General features: G+C 38.7%; 1 protein-coding gene across 1 annotated transcript in view; it reads right to left on the bottom strand.

Annotated features, from left to right (window-relative positions):
- The window catches only part of ADAMTS18 (ADAM metallopeptidase with thrombospondin type 1 motif 18), a 172507-nt gene that overhangs the window by 24337 nt on the left and 135472 nt on the right, over positions 1 to 12698 (bottom strand). The gene's annotated exons all lie outside the window — the stretch shown is intronic.

Raw genomic sequence — 12698 nt, 5'->3', positions numbered from 1 at the left:
AGAGCCCTGTGACTCTTGGTTTTCACATCTCTGTCACTTCAAAATTTAATTTCTAACCATACACACAATCACACACACACAGACACTTTAAATTCCCCTTTTTGGAACGCAGGATTAATATAGATTTTAGCTTTTCTTCGTGTTCCCAAACCCAATAAAACAAGAATACTGCAGTGGCCCATACATCATTTCCTAAAGACTACTGAAATATAAGCCTTGAATTTTAAATCTCTCAGATGACACACGAGTACACTAGTTCCATGAGAGATTCCTTAGCTGTCAGGCCAGGCCTGGGATGTAGGGAATGAGCGGAACAAAATAAATATATGGAAATTATCTAGCTTTATAATAACTGCATCTGTAGTGATCTCAGAAAGTGTATGATTGCCAAATCAATATTTATTTCTCTTCATGCTGGGGTGTGAGTGTGTGAGTAGTCTTTTTCCAGGCAATGCAAGAAATACAACCCAGGGTCATGAAAACACTTTTCCCCAAGTCATTTGCATGCACATATGTGTATGTATTTCAAAATAAAAACTTGATTGATGAACTCAAATAATGCTTTAAAAATTTAAGGCCTCAGACTATGATATAAATCCTTGATTACCCTGGGGAATTTCCCTTGGCCACCAAGGAAATCAGCGGGGACCAGCGTTGTTTAAATTGACATCCACCTGTTGCAAATGCTGAAACCATCCAGAGTTAAGACTCCATGGAGAATGAATGTATGTAACAGAGTCTGCATTTTAAAATTGGGCTGGCACGTGACTCAGTGATAAAAGTGAAGGTCTGTTTTCCATTTAGTTTAAACTTTGAGCTTCCCTATGAAGACATTCTATAAACTTTTGACATATAAAAATAACCAGAAGCAGAAGACGTTTTTATTTGGTGTTGGGCCATGCACTTATTTCTTGGGGTTAACTGACAACAGTAAAATATTCCCAGGATTGCATTACCCTTTTCCGTGCTAGAAAACACCCAGAAGTAAGTGGAAAGATCTGGTAAACCCACCACTCTGGGGGGGGCAATTTGCTACTCTCCCAGATCGAGGTGAGTGTATTGCGAGGTAACTGGTCAGTGACTTCCTCTGTGCAAACTATTCACTTTGGGAAAGGAGAGCATGTTAGGAGGCACACTGATCCCTCAGATGCAATTTTGGAGATCACATTTCAACACTCTAAATGCTATTCACTGTGCCTAACTTTAAACTGTTGAGTTCTGAGGCCAGTCCTAAGAGATGATTACATCCAGTGGTTTTCTAAAATGTGTACAGCAGAAGGCTAGTGCTGTTCAGAGAACGTCAGATCATGGCTGTGGTTTGGGGCCAATTGCGGCTGAGTTGCTGCTGACTCATGGGGACCCCATGTGTGTCAGAGTAGAACTGTGCTCCATAAGGTTTTTTAATGGCTGATTTTTCAGAAGTAGGTCACCAGACCTTTCTCCTAAGGCACTTCTGGGTGGACCTGAACTGCCAATGTGTTGGTTAGCATCTGAACTCATTAGCCATTTGCACCACCCAAGGACTAAGGGCTGAAATGGGATAAAAAGAGGCCGACTTCTGGGCCCTTTGCTCCCGACTTCTCCTTTCATCATTTTATTTATCACCTCCATGAAAGATTTTCCATTTGAAAAGAAGATTCCACATTAAAAATGAATGAATTTTATTATTGGGTGCCACTCACTAAACAAATTTTTTTGAGCACCTGCCATGTTCCAGATACTATTACACCAGTTATGGAAGACACAAAGAGGAATAAGTCACAGCTCTGATGACTCGGGGTTTCAAGTGCTATAAGAAGTGCTTCAGGACAGTGCTAACAGACATAGAAGACATCAGTCTAACCTGGGAAAATCATTTCCCCAATGAGGAAAGCGGAAGCCAGATAGTTTAAGTGACTTGTCCAAAGTTACTTATTTTGATATAGCAGAGTAAACCATATCTCCAACTATTTATACATAAGCCCCTGTTCTAACTCATGTTGTCTCCAAAATGAAAGGGATCCACATACCAAAACTCACTCTTTACAGTTTTTAAAGACCTGAGATTATAAAGTTTGGGAGGCATGGTTTATGTCTTAATCATTGGTGTAACTCCACTATCTAACACAGGGCCTAGCAATGAATGGACACACAGTGAATGTTTGCTGACTTTTTTATCAGACGTTCAGAGGATGTGAACAGAAAACAATTGCTTGGAAGGCAGTCACCCAAATCAATACGTACCATGGGAGTTGAAGACGGGAATTACCGGAAGGATCTGATGCAATAAATGAGAGAAAAAGAGGGACATTATCCTTATAATGTCATCCTTGTGAGTTTTGGCAAACATACCCTTCTGCAGAATTTTACACCGTAATAAGAACTTAGTGAACATAGTTTTAAGTGGCCAAAAAAGAAAGCACTTTCTGTTATAGACTTATACTTCCTCTGAATGGAGTAGAGTTTTTCATTCTGATACGTTCCCACACTTTGATTTTAGCATCCCACAGGACTGTAAAACACATTCAATATTTTTACATTGGAGTTAACATATTTTTGGCTCCAAAAGTATTCATTTTGTTTCAATTCATACTTGTATGGACAGCCATTATGAACTTTAACTTCAAAAACAAACAAACAAACAATGGACTACTTGGATACTAATAGTCTAGTTTGAAAAAAAAAAGTAATTTAAGTTTTTAAAATCACTGTATTCCAACAATTTTTGGAGAGGTATGAATACATGATAAAAAATAGCCAGAAATTTGAGGATGTTCTCCTGAGAACAATAATGTGTAATGTAAATATTAAAGTCATTAACCCAAATTCTTTTAAAAGATAAAAGACATAATCCTAAATTACTCCATTTTATTTTAGCCCCAAACATATTTGTAAGTTTTGAATGAAACCATAACCTCTCCTGTAAAAATACAAGCAACGAATGTCCAAGTAACATACAGGTTTCCGTCTAGATTGTTTTCAGGCAGGTCACATTCCCAGGAGATTAATTCAAGCTTTCATAGAATCTTTAAGCAGAATGACTACACACAGACTTTGAAAAACAATAGCCAAGCAAATGTGAGTTTACTGTAGTGAAACTACAATTTTGTACTACTAGAGATATTTTTATAGTTCTTATTCTATTGCGCAGTAGTAAAACAAAATTAGGGGCAGCGGTAGAATTCTCGCCTTCCATGTGGGAGACCTGGATTTGATTCCCACTTCATATGCAGCCACCACTCATTAGTCAGTGGGGGCTTGCATGTTGCTATGATGCTAAACAGGTTTATCCAGACTAAAATGAACTAGGAAGCACAGCCTGGTGATATACTCCAAAAACTAGCCAATGAAAACCCTAGGGATCACAGTAGTCTGACCCTTTTGTGCTTGGGGTTACCATCAGTCGGGGGCCAACTCAATGGCAGCTAACAACAACAACAAAATAAAATTATTTTTAAAAACACATTACACATATCCAATATTTCCCATTTTACTTTTTTCCTTCAAGGAACTGTCTGTATTTATAAGCAGATCGATTGGTGAACATAACTAATTAAAGAAATTCATCACCAGTGACGAATCTTTCTTTAATATATTGAGACTAACCTTCCATTTCTCAAAAATACCTTCTAATCATCAGGAAAATTTTGTACCTGGTGAAAATCCAAAGGTTTGTTTTAGTCAGGGTTAAATAATATAGATGAATGAGATACAGAGCTATAAAAAAATATAGATGAATGAGATACAGAGCTATGCTTACGTTAAAAAAAATACACAAAGTCTCAGCTTGAGGCTGGTACACTGTTCACCGACAACACTGGCAATTATCTGGTTAATTTGATCAACACAGACAACGCCAGGGTAGATTTCAGGCTCTAAAGACAAAAGGAAGAAGGAATTCTATCATTCTGCTTTGCACTTTCCATCATTTCTTGTCTTTTTCTTTGTTGTGGTTTTTGTAGACAATATGTGTTTAAGGGAAAAGCTTAAATTGCAAAGAAAACTGTGAAAATCTACTGGAACTACTTTCTGTTTTTAAACAAATTTCAAGAGAGAAATATTGACAACAACAAAAAAGTTTGCTTGTTTTGAAGTAGTAAAAATCATATTTTGCAGCATGAATGGTTTGTACTTTGTTCTGATTGCTCATGGCAGCAGCAATGAGAGGCATCTAGCCCCACTTCCATACTTGGGTTATTTTCAGCAGCCACAGAACTTAGTTTCTGTACATCTGTTTACAGATGGATCAAAGGCATCCTGGCAAAACTAACAAAGCCATGTTGCTCTAAAACTGATAGCTTGCAAGTATACCCCTCTAAAGAAAACGAAAAGAGGTTTGCTGCTCAGATGTTTGATAGAAAAGAATCAAACAGAGCAAACAAAAGCATCTAGAAAAAAAAAAAAAAGATTGGAAAACATAGACAAAAGAAAAATCTTTAACCAGAGAGCCCAATTCCTAGGACTTAAGTTTAATTCTCCCATATGTCTGTCAGTTTGTCGTATTGTGGGGGCTTGCATGTTGCTGTGATGCTGGAAGCTATGCCACTGGTATTCAAAAACCAGGAGGGTCACTCATGGAGGACAGCTTTCAGACTAAGACAGACTAGGAAGAATGACCCAACAGATTTTTTCTGAAAAGAATTAGCCAGTGAAAACCTTATGAATAGCAGTGGAACACTGTCTGATACAGTGCCAGAAGATGAGCCCCTCAGGTTGGAAGGCACTCAAAATACGACTGGGGAAGAGCTGCCTCCTCAAATTAGAGTCAACCTTAATGAAGTGGATGGAGTCAAGCTTTTGGGACCTTCATTTGCTGATGTGGCACAACTCAAAATAAGAAGTCACAGCTGCAAACATCCATTAATAACTGGAACATGGAATGTATGAAATATGAATCTAGGACAACAGAAAATTGTCAAAAATGAAATGGAACCAATAAACATTGATATCCTAGGCATTAGTGAGTTGAAATGGACTGGTACAAGCCATTTTGAATTGGACAATCATACAGTCTACTACACCAGGAATGAGAAATTGAAGAGCAATGGCATTGCATTCATTGTCAAAAAGCACATTTCAAGATCTATGCTGAAGTACAACACTGTCAGTGATAGGGTCATATCCATATGCCTATAAGGAATACCAGTTAATACGACTATTATTCAAATTTAGGCACCAACCACTAAGGCCAAAGATGAAGCAACTGAAGATTTTTTACCAACTTTTGCAGTTTGAAATTGATGGAACATGCAATCAGGATGCATTGATAATTACTGGTGATTGGAACACAAAAGTTGGAAACAAAGAAGGATCGGTAGTTGGAAAATATGGCCTTGGTAATAGAAATGATGCTGGAGATCGCATGATTGAATTTTGCAAGGCCAATGACTTCTTCGTTGCAAGTACCTTTTTTTCACCAACATAAATGGTGACTATACACGTGAATCTCGCCAGATGGAATACATAGGAATCAAACTGACTACATCTGTGGAAAGACAATGGAAAAGCTCAATATCATCAGTCAGAACAAGGCCAGGGGCCAACTACGGAACAGACCATCAATTGCTCATATGTAAGTTCAAGTTGAAACTGAAGAAAATTAAAACAAGTCCATGACAGCCAAAGTATGACCTTGAATATATCCCAACTGAATTTAGAGACCATCTAAAGAACAGATTTGACGTGTTGAACACTAATGACCAAAGACCAAATGAGTTGTGGAAGGACATCATACATGAATAAAGCAAGAGGTCATTAAAAATAGTAAAGAAAGAAAAGCCCAAATGGATGTCAGAAGAGGCCCTGAAACTTGCTTTTGAATGTCGAGTAGCTAAAGTGAAAGGAAGAAATCATGAAGTAAAAAAGCTAAACGGATTACAAAGAGTGGCTCAAGAAAACAAAGTGAGTATTATAATGACATGTGCAAAGACCTGGAGATAGAAAATCAAAAGGGAAGAACATGCTCGGCATTTCTCAAGCTGAAGGAACTGAAGAAAAAATTCAAGCCTCAAGTTGCAATATTGAAGGATTCTTCAGGAAAAATATTAAACCGTGCAGGAAGTATCAAAAGAAGACGGAAGGCATACACAGAGTCACTATAGCAAAAAGAATTGATTGACATTCAACCATTTCAGAAGGTAGCATATGATCCAGAACCGACGGTACTGAAGGAAGACGTCCAAGCTGCACTGAAGGCACTTGCAAAAAACAAGGCTTCAGGAATTGGCAGAGTACCAACTGAGATGTTTCAACAAATGGATGCAGTGCTGGAAGTGCCCATTCATCTATAACAAGAAATTTTGAAAGAAAACTACCTGGCCAACTGACTGGAAGAGATCCATATTTATGCCTATTCCTAAGAAAGGTGATCCAACCGAATGTGGAAATTATTGAACAATATCATTTTTTTTTTTTAATATTACATGTAAGTAAAATTTTGCTGAAGATCATTCAAAAGCAGCTGCAGCAGTACATTGACAGGGAACTGCCAGAAATTCAAGCTAGATTCACAAGAGGACAAAAACCAGGGATATCATAGCTGATGTCAGATGGATCCTGGCTGAAAGCAGAAAATACCAAAAGGCGTTTACTTGTGTTTTATTGACTACGCAAAGGCATTTGACTGTGTGGATCATAACAAATTATGGATAAAACTCCAAAGAATGGGAATTTCAGAACACTTAATTATGCTCATGAGGAACCTTTACATAGATCAAGAGGCAGTCATTTGAACAGAACAAGGGGATACTTCGTGGTTTAAAGTCAGGAAAAGTATGTGTCAGGGTTGTATTCCTTCACCATACCTATTCAATCTGTATGCCGAGCAAATAATCCAAGAAGCTGGACTATATAAAGAAGAACGGCACATCAGGATTGGAGGAAGACTCGTTAACAACCTGCATTTTGCAGATGATACAACCTTGCTCACTGAAAGTGAAGAGGACTTGAAGCACTTGCTGTTGAAGATCAAAGACCACAGCCTTCAGTATGGATTGCACTTCAATATAAAGAAAACAAAAATCCTCACAACTGGACCAATAAGCAACATCATGATAAATGGAGGAATGACTGAAGTTGTCAAGGATTTCATTTTACTTGGCTCTACAATCAACACCCCTGGAAGCAGCAGTCAAGAAATCAAATGACACATTGCATTGGGCAAATCTGCTGCAAAAGACCTCTTTAGTGTTAAAAAGCAAAGATGTCACCTCGAAGACTAAGGTGCACCTGACCCAAGCTGTGGTGTTTTCAATAGCCTTATATGCTGTGAAAGCTGGAAATAAGGAAGACCAAAGAAGAACTGACACTTTTGAATTGTGATGCTGGCAAAGAATATGAATATACCATGGACTGCTAAAAGAATGAACAAATTTGTCTTGGAAGAAATACAACAAGAATGCTCTTCAAAGCAAGGATGGAGAGGCTATGTCTCATACTTTGGACATGTTATCAGGAGGAATCAGTCCCTGGAGAAGGACATCATGCTTGGTGAAGTAAAGGGTCAGCGAAAAAGACGAAGACCCTCAAGGAGATGTATTGACACACTGGCTGCAACAACGGGCTCAAGCATAGTAACGACTGTGCAGATGGCACAGGACTGGGCAGTGTTTCGTTCCATTGTACATAGGGTTGCTATGAGTAAGAACTGACTTGATGGCACCAAACAACATTTAGGAATGAAGTCCTGGTGACCTACTTGTGAAAAAATCAGCCAAAGAAAACCCCATGGATCACAACAGTCCGATCTCTTTCTACATGGGAGCACCATGAGTTGGGGACCAACTCAAAGGCAGCTAACTACAACAACAAAGTTTAATTAAAGTGTAATTTGCAAGTTAGATTCATTGTTGAGGTCCAAATTTAGTCCAATTTGTAATAGATTTCTTACTCTCTTCCTCTAAAATAAAAAGCTGAAAGTGTTGAAAGAACATTTCCTAATAGACTCTCTGTCTCTCTGCATAAGGAGCGTTGTGAGATCTTCAAGGGGTCTTCCATCCATGGACAGAGGTAATGGGACCTCATATCACAAGTCTGGAAGATGATGGGAAGATGAAAGATAACTCGTGGTCAAAATCTATAGCCCAAGTTGCCAACTCAAATATTTATTGGGGCCAAAAGTTTCTTTTTCTTAAGAGAATTTAAAAATCCCTGTTTTTATAAGAAACCACCCACTATTAAAGCATTGACCCATTTTTTAAAAATACTATGCATATTTGGGAGTTCTATTTGTCCTGTGGTCTCTAGTTTGCTAATTTTGGTCTGAAGTTTAGATTAAAAAAATATATATGATATGCTCAGACGGTAAAATGATTGTGATGGTAACAAACAATACAAGCACTTTCTAGACATTGCACTTACGTTATCTTAAATTATCCACACATAGTCTTCATAGTTAGCTAATATTATTTCACAGACATAGATTATTACATGAAGTTATAGAGAGGAAAAGAAACTTGCCCTAGTTACGTAGCTAGTTAAAAGTCTCTACTGTTGGTCATATTATGCAGAGAACATCATCTGACTCAGACACCAAAATTACATGTGCTTTTTAAAAACTGTCTCCTACTTGTAGTCCTTAGTAAATGTCTAAGGACAATGCTACTCAGTAACTGCTACGTGGAGAGTGACCCTTCATTTTGTACCACCACAGGTTGGCCTAAAAAAGAATGTCTATCATCTATAACTAGTCCTTTGACATCGCAGGAAATGTCGTGCTTCTGAAATCTAAAGAATGGACTGCATGGTCTTGAAACTGTGTAGCTAACACTTGGCAGATTTTTCTGCTCGCCTCTACAGATGGTATTGAATTTCATCATGGAAATATTTGCCAAGTATATGAAACAGAATTTGCATAGCTTTCGAGTACGGAATTCAGACACAGTTTTAAATAGCTTAAGACCTGGACGAAATCTATACAGTTGGAGCAATTGTGGAAAGGACAGCTTGGATGCCATCTTCTCTGGCCATGGAGAAAGATATTTCCATTCTCATGTCTGTGAGTATGCAGGTGCAGGGCAAAACCACACGACAAAATGGCAGGGTGATGAAAGGTGTGCATGTACGTACAGAATCCCAAGACACCTGGGGGGTCACATTTCCAGACATGACCAAGCCTCTCCGTGCCAGCTGTGTGTTCCTCTTTTGGGCGGTGTCAGCAGGGTTCAATAGTTTCTTTGCAAGGCATATTCTTGATGTGACATTTATTTGGCTACTCCCAAGAGGCAGTTTATCAAAGAATACTTAGATCTAAGCACTGTCCTCAGTTACATGTTTCGAGCAACTGATTTATATCTTCATTCCAAGGCTCTTTTTTCTCTTAATTTTAATTTTGTTGTTGTTGTTGAGAATATACACAGCAGAACATACACCAATTCAACAGTTTCTACATGTACAATTTAGTGACATAGATTACATTCTTCAAGTTGTGCAACCATTCTCATCCCCCTTTTCTGAGTTATTCATTCACCATTAACATAAACTCACAGCTCCCTAAGGTTCCTATCCAGTCTTTTGAGTTGCTGTTGTCACTTCGATGGCATATAATTCTTAAAACAGCATAATGCTCAAGGCAGACTTTTTCTTTTTTTTTTTTACTAGTGAAGATAAACTATTGTTTGGTTTTTAAGAAGACTTCAGGGGATATTTTTGGTTTAAGTTTTAAAGATTATCTCAGCCCAAAAGTTTCAGGAGTTCATCCATCCCCCTTGGCTTCAGAAAATCTGGAGTCCATGAGAATTTGAAATTCTGTTTTGTATTTTCCCCTTTTTGATCAGGATTCTTCTATGGAATCTTTGATCAAAAATTTCAGTAACGATAGCCAAGTACCATCCAGCTCTTCCATCATGGCAAAGAAGCAGCTGCTCATGGAGACAATTAGCCGCACATTCCATACCCTCCTCCTATTCCTAATTGTCCTTCTTCCTCTGTTGCTCCAGGCAAATAAAGACCAATTGTCATGCCAGGGCTCTTTTTGATGCATTCTAAACACAACTCAACTGCTTGATAGTTACTGTTGAATGCCTCAGAGGCACCTCAAACATAAGATGGCTAAAATGGGTTTTCCTCCCCATTTCTAAACCTGTGTCCAGTTATCCCCAAGTCAGTTATAGCGGCAAGAGCACCACCATCCACCGAACGCTCAAGGTAGAAACCTGGGACTTTCTCCGTGCATCCTTCCTCGAAGTCCGTATCTGATACCTCCCTCTCTCTCTAGTAAGTTTTCTAACAACTTTCAACCCTCAATTCACAACATAACGCAAGCATATCCACTTTCCTCCATCTTCACAGCCACCATCTCTGTTTCAGGTTCCATCCCGTCATATCTGGAATTCTAGACTAGCCATTATCCTATTTCTTCTATTCAATTCTTGCCCCTCCAATCACTTATCTATATAGCAGCCAGAGTGAACTTTAAAAACATAAAGTCCTGGCATTGCTCTTAGAATGAAATTCAAATTCCTCATCAGGATTTATAAATGTTCTCTGTGGACTGTTCCCTCCACTATACCCATCTCACACCCTAATGCTATCTTTTCTCACCACAATGTAGCTAGTCCAGGAGCCCTGGTGGCTTAACGGTTAAGTGCTCAGTTGCTAACCAAAAGGTTGGCGGTTCAAACCCGCCCAGCGGCTCCATGGGAAAAAGGCCTGGCGACCTGCTTCCACAAAGATTACAATGTAGAAAATCCTGTGGGGTAGTTCTACTCTGTTACACGGGGTTGCTGTTAGTAGGAATTGACCCAATGGCAAACCACAATATAGTTAAACTAGACTTTTTTAAGTTCTTCTAAAGCATTAAGTTCACTCTCAGTATGGGGTTTGACATTACTGTTTCCTCTGCCTAAATTTTCTCTACTCTTCACCTGGATGCTGCTTCTTATCCATTACAATTTCACCTTATATGACATTTTCCAGAGATGTCTTCACCAACCCCGTAGTCTGAAGAGAGCCTTCCTCTGTTTTCTTTGCTTACATTTATTTTCTTCCAATGAACTTACCAGAGCCTATAACCATGTGCTCATTTAGGTATTTATTTGTATCATACTGTAAGTTTCATGATAGCAGGGAATTTTTTTTTTTTTTAATTCGCCGCTATAGCCCCAGTTTTCCCTTAGAATGGGACACAATAAGAGGTCAGGGCATGGAACAAAGCAGAAGCTCAATGGCTTTATTTAACATGTGAGTGCTTTTCTTCTTTCTAAAGTTGTGGCAAAAATTACAGAATTCACTTGAAAAATGTCAAGACATATCTAAAATTCACTCAAAATGACACGCATGTCCACTTAGGGGGTCAGAGAAACTAGTTTTGCCTTCAGCACTGAACTGTCATGAACAGCAAAGGGTCATCACCACTTTCATGATAGCATGGTATTTATTCAAAGAGTATTCAGTTATACATACATAGACTTGAGAAAGATCATTGAATGCTTCCTTTTTGGACAGAGACAGTATTTGTCTCTGAAGACTGCTTTATTTATCAATCACATCTGTCTCAAATACCTGCAGTGAGTGGGGACACGACATGCTGAAAGCCCCCTGAGAACAGTCACTATACCCATATCCTCAGTACCAAGTACATGCTAAGTGTAAATAGTTTTAAATGAATTAATTAATACGCACAAGACAGAAATAAAGACTTCTAAGTAAAAATCATCGAACAAGCTTCTGATAGCAATCTTCTTAGTATTTCATTTTCAGATCAACTCTCTGGTTTCCACAGATTCATGTTTTTTATTGAGTAAGATAAATATATGTGTCCTCACTCAGGAATTCCTACCTGGAAGGCACACATTTCCAAGCAGCATGCACTGTCTCTTCCCCACCTCTCATGTACCTACATACCATCTGCAGAGACAACCCCACCAGTTTCATATCAAGGGAAAACTTTACAATGCTGAATGACCAAACCTTTCCAGGATCTGTGGTACAAGGCAATGCTCAGAAAGACTGGTTCAAACCTCAGTCTTGCCATTTATTTATTAGATGGCTTTAGACATGTAATCCAATCCCTTTGAGACATAGTTTTCTCATCTGTAAAATGGGGATTCAATCACATCTATAAAGTTGTGGGCTCCAATAACTAATTATGAAACTGATTAATATGGTGCCTGAACATAGGAAGACTTGGTATATTATGTTGTTGTAGTTACCTTCAAGTCGATTTTCAACTCATAGCGACCCCAGGTGAGAGATTAGAACTGCCCCGTAGGGTTTCCTGGTCTGTAATCTTTACGGAAGCAGATTGCCAAACCTTTGCCCCACAGAGTCACTGGGTGGGTTTGAACCATTGACCTTTCGGTTGGCAGTAAAGCCTGTAACCATTTATACCACCAGGGCTCCTTTAGTATATCATAGCCTCAGTAACGATAATGATGATGACAACGACAACGACAACGACGATGATGGCAGTTGCATTAACCTTATGTTCCCTTCATTTGAGAAGAGAAGGGCAGTATGACTGGACTGAACGTAGACATGATCCTCCTGGATGAGAAAGATTCGGGCTCTAGCTCGGCTCTGCTGTTTCCTAGCTGTGTAAATTAGGCAAGTCTTTTAACTTCCCTTCACACCTGATTGCTTAGTCCTCTGGCTAGTCAGTGAGGTAGGTTTTCTATCCCACATTTGTAGATGAGAAATTAAAGCCCAAAATGACTGACACACATGTCTGGTTATTTAAGTTCTTAGTACATGGTAGCTGGTATTGTTTCTACATGATCTGA

Source organism: Loxodonta africana, chromosome 21 (genome assembly GCF_030014295.1).
Source record: "Loxodonta africana isolate mLoxAfr1 chromosome 21, mLoxAfr1.hap2, whole genome shotgun sequence".
NCBI classification, from domain to species: domain Eukaryota; kingdom Metazoa; phylum Chordata; class Mammalia; order Proboscidea; family Elephantidae; genus Loxodonta; species Loxodonta africana.
Note: the sequence above shows the minus strand (reverse complement) of the source record. Positions and strands in the feature narration are given on the sequence as shown.